This window comes from Kogia breviceps, chromosome 17 (genome assembly GCF_026419965.1).
Source record: "Kogia breviceps isolate mKogBre1 chromosome 17, mKogBre1 haplotype 1, whole genome shotgun sequence".
Classification (NCBI taxonomy): domain Eukaryota; kingdom Metazoa; phylum Chordata; class Mammalia; order Artiodactyla; family Physeteridae; genus Kogia; species Kogia breviceps.
Genome location: NC_081326.1, coordinates 74344300 through 74348786, shown reverse-complemented (window position 1 = coordinate 74348786; position 4487 = coordinate 74344300). Strand labels below are relative to the sequence as shown.

The 4487-nt window shown below is 59.2% G+C and overlaps 1 protein-coding gene across 4 annotated transcripts in view; it reads left to right on the top strand.

The window, feature by feature from the left end:
- Positions 1-41, top strand: part of TRAPPC9 (trafficking protein particle complex subunit 9) — a 460520-nt gene extending 460479 nt beyond the window's left edge. For all 4 annotated transcript variants that reach the window (XM_067018121.1, XM_067018120.1, XM_059043000.2 and 1 more), the window contains one exon: positions 1-41. This exon is cut by the window's left edge and continues 743 nt beyond it. The gene's annotated coding sequence lies outside the window, so the exon portion shown is untranslated.
- The last annotated feature ends 4446 nt before the right edge of the window (positions 42-4487 follow it).

The following is a 4487-nucleotide window of genomic DNA, read 5'->3' as shown; positions in this document are numbered from 1 at the left end:
CAATAAAGGGCCTGCCTCGCTTCTCTGCTGCTCCAGCTGCATCCCTGCCTCTGCTTGTCCAGTGTGGTCAAGGGGCCGCCCCCCAGCTCGTCAGCCCCCCGCGCAGGTAGGGACTCGCACGACCCCACACAGCACGCACGGCTGGTGGCCGGCAGGGTTGGGCCTGTGCCTGTCCCTGTGGCCCCCCCCAGGCCCCTCCCCCACGTGTGCTCTCTGGGCCTCTATGCCACCCCTCCCAGAGCACCGTCTCGAGTCCCACGCCACGGCCCTCAGCTCCCCCGATGGCTCTGGCCACCTCGGCCTCTCACTTCCTCTCCTGAGGTCCACACACACTCGGGAAGATGTTTGGGGGTGACACAGGCGTCCAGAAGTCGAGGTGCGGATTGGAGGCGGGCATTCCGCAGCCGCCCTCGGACCCACCTACCCACCCACCGCGAGGGCTGCCTCGCCCCGGCCCCTCCTGGCTCCCCTCCGGTCGCCCAGCCTGCTGCCCCCCGCAGCCTCACTCCCAGCCCCGGAGGTTCAGGCCACCTCTGCCCAGGCATCCTCAGGCCCTGTCTAGTAAACTCCACCTGCTGAGCAGAGTTCTGGGGCCACAGAGGGGGCGGGGGTCCCAAGGCACAGAGCAGGGTGTGGTGAAGCCGGACGTGTCCAAGGCTCCCGGGTCACCCTGTTTAAACGAGGCCCCCCCCGGGCAGCAGGCGCGTGGCCAGCCCACACCCAGCGACAGAGGAGGATGAGTGGTGAGCTGCCGTGGGCCTGGGACGCATGGCCCGTGGGGACCCCACGGCTTCAGCGATGGGTGCCCTTCCTCGCGTACCGGCACAGCCCGATTAGAAAACATCTCAGCGAACGCTCTGGGCTCAGGGCGGCGAAGAACTTCCCAGGCCCGCCTCACACGGGCTGCACGTGTTCCCGGCACGCCTCCCAGTGCCGGGACTTCGCCCTGCTGTGCCGTCCTCAAACCCTCTGGGCCCTGGGGCATTGCCCCATCACGGGTCCCGGGGGACTGGGTCTCCAGGTGCCTGGAGCACAGAGCCAGAGGCGGCTGAGCAGATCCGGCTGCCCTGGCAGGGTCACCCCAGGAGACACGTGGGAGGAGCCGCCTTCTCCCTCACTCCACCTCCCTGACGATGCTTACGGTCCCTCGCAGGCTCTCAGGGCCCGAGTCCAGGCCTCATGGGCCAGGCTGCCACCCGTGGCTTTGCAGGCTGCTTGTCGCCCACAGGGAGGTCGAGTGAGGGCCAGAACCCTGTCTTGCCCCTCGTGGGGCGGTGCCGCCTGGGTTGGGCAGGGGGTGCTTATTCAAACTGCACAAGCTGCCACGTGGCCTGGGGTGGCCCGTCCCCCCCACTCCATCGGCCTCCACCCTCGCGGACCTTGCTTCTCCCAGAGCCCTGCCCTGAGCCGGCCCTCCCTTCTGCCCGGGGCACACACACCTGGTCTCTCGCAGAGGCTGGCCCGGGGAGGGTCTTCGTTTGAGTGCCCCACAGCAAACCTTGAATCTGAGCACAAGTTCATCTGGGAGATGGGGGGTCCCCCGCGGGGGAGCGAGGGGTCAGGGGCGGGGGCGAGCCAGCGCGGGAGCCTCCTTGGGCCCCTGGGCTGAAACCCTCGGGGAGCGTGCGGGGAGTGAGAACACAGCCTCAGACTCCTCCTGCCAGCGGCGAGAGCTGGCCCGTGCGTCGCCCAGCCCTCGGGGGCTCGTCCCTGCCGTGCCAGCTGTTCTCCGACCTGGAGAGGTCAGATGCCAGCCTTGGGAGCCCCAGGGGTGCTGGGCGTTCCAGGGAACCTCGGGGGCTGGGAGTGAGGGCTCGTCCGCAGCCATTTTCTGGGACTGGCTGAGTCTCTCACGGTAGGTATGTGGTCTCTGCCCGCAGTTCCTGACAGAGCTGTTTCATCCCTTGGGATTTCCTGGGTGACAGGAGCATCTTTTGTTCGAAAAAAGGCGGCTCTGCGTGGGCTCCTAGGTGGCTTCAGGATGGGGGCTGGTCGCCAGAAAGGCCCAGCATGACTAGAAGCTTGGGCCTCTCTCTCCCACCCTCATTCTCCGGGGAGGGGAGAGGGGCTGGAAATCGAGTTGATCGGTCCTGCCTACAAGGTGAAGCCCCCGTACAAGTCCCTCAGCTGTGGGGTGTGGAGAGCTTCCTAGCTGGTGAGCACGCCCACGAGCCGGAGGTCGTGCACCCCAACTCCACGGGGACCGAAGTGCCTGCACCCAGGATCCTCCCAGGCCTCACCCTGGACACCTCTTCATCGGGCCGTTCATCTGTATCCTTTATAACGTCCTTTATAATCAGTTGGTCAACATAAGCCGTAAGTAAAGTGTTTTCCTGAGTTCCGTGAGCCGTTCTAGCAGATTATCAAACCGGAGGTGGGGGTCACGGGAACCCCATGTGTTTCTTAGTTTCCAGAACAAATGCAACAGTTGCCAGAGAAGTTACTGAATGCGCTGAGAGAGAAGTCTCAAAGGGCTTCTTGGGGGAGGGGGTGTTGGAACTAACCCAGGCGCGCTGAAAGGTGACCCATGTGAGGCCCGTGTCCCGAATGCCCCCCACGGTGGAGGAGACGAGCTGCATCCGGCCCAAGGACAGCCCTGTGCGGACTGTGTGCGTTTGGAGCTTTCTCGTAGGGTCGGCGGGAGCCCGGGAACCGTGTAGAGCAGGGATGTTACCGTCGGCGTCGGCGTGGCCGGGTCGTTCCGGCGTGGAGGGGTGCGGCCGAGGCAGAGAACCCAGGCGCAGGTGTCTGGGTGACAGCTCAGTGTCCTGCTTCTTCAGGTCCCCGTGCTGTCGGCTCCTGAGCACAACAGTCCTACAGCTGCCGTGTCTGGAACCCTCCTCCCTCCCAAGGCCAGAGGAGGCTAAGCCTGGAATAGACCGTGTCCTTTTCATTTCACTAGCTGAGCTGGCTTGGTTTTGCCTCCTGACATTGTTCCCTTTGGCCAGGACAGGCCTGCAATGACCCCGTAATCACCCAGCCATCACACTCTTGTCATCCGAAATTCACCAAGCAGAGCCCGGATCCATGGGAGGGGGTCTGAGGAACTGAACTCCAACGCAGCCACTTGTCAACTCTGCGACCTCAGACACGTCGCTTAAGACTCGATTTCTTTTCATCCGAATAAGTGGAGATAAAAATACTTATTTCACGGGCACTTTTACGCTAAGAGTTTGGTTTGATCTCCTCAACATTCCCACACGTGAGGGCAACTCCTTGTGAATACTGGTTCCCTCCTCGTACCCCTCCCGTCGCCCGTGTGCTCCCATCCACATCCCCGGCGTGTGATGGAATTCCACCATTCCCCTGGGAAGCTTAACAAGGGATATTGCTGTTTCCCATTAGACCCTTGCACAGGTTAACTTATTAGGTAACATGAAATAATATAAGGCAGGTATTTCTAACACCAATGCTCAAATGGGAACGGGATTGTCTGACAAAGGAGTGAGCTGTGTGACTCTCTGTAGTCAAGCAAAAGCGGGAACGGTGGATGGTTTCAAACGATGCAGGTGTCGGATGAGGCCTGTGAGCCCAGAAGCCACTGTCATTAGATGTCTTAAGAGCCAGCCTGGTCCCGGCAAAAGCAGAGAAGAGAGTGAGGTGAATGTGATCACCTGGCTCCTGGGGCCTCTGAGCAGTGTCTTAAGGAATTAAGACAAATAACAAGTAAAGATCAAAAGAGGGTGTCACCACGATGGAGTCGGGGCCCGGACTAAGCTCCTGTAGAAGACAACTGAAAATGATGGTAATTATATAAAAACACATTTGTGAGCGCGTCCACAAAGCTGGCAGGGGAGTGAGAAATACTCGGGCCGGTACCTGTGTGTATGCAGAATCCACAAAGGCAAGCAGTGAGCTGACGCCCAGTTTCATTCTGAGGGTTTTTGCCGAAGCAGGAGCATCAGTGTTTTGCAGCCTCACAAACAGGAAAAGGAGGAAGACGCATCCCCGGGCCCATCAGGTGGGAAGTCTCATAGAAGGCCCCTCCCCAATAACTCGGGAGGTCTACCATACCTAGAGAGTGGAAATAAAACTACTCTGTCTCAGCCCTCTGAGTCCAGCCCACGTTGGCCCTCCCTTGAATCTGCAGTCCCAAGGCTCACTCCCTGAAAGCCGCCCCCAAACTTCAAGTCACTCGTTAATTTGAAAATGACCCGAGATAGACACACCCCTACCACCACATACCAGACATCTTACAGAAGTAAATGCATCCTTTCTGGAGGAATCTACTCTTGTCCCGAGTTCCAAGGGTTTCTACAAGGAAAATGAATAATTCGGAGTTTCAAAAGAAAGAAGGTCATTAAATACACAAGGAAACAATGCATCGTGCGTGAGAGCCAGAAGAAACAAAAGCAGCAAACTTGGGCTCGAAAAGGAATCGGACATTGGCTTTATCAGACAGAGACTACAAAATAAGTATGCTTTATATGTTTTGAGAAATGAAGAGGATTAAAATGGGTAAAGCCCTAGAGCATCATGAAATAATC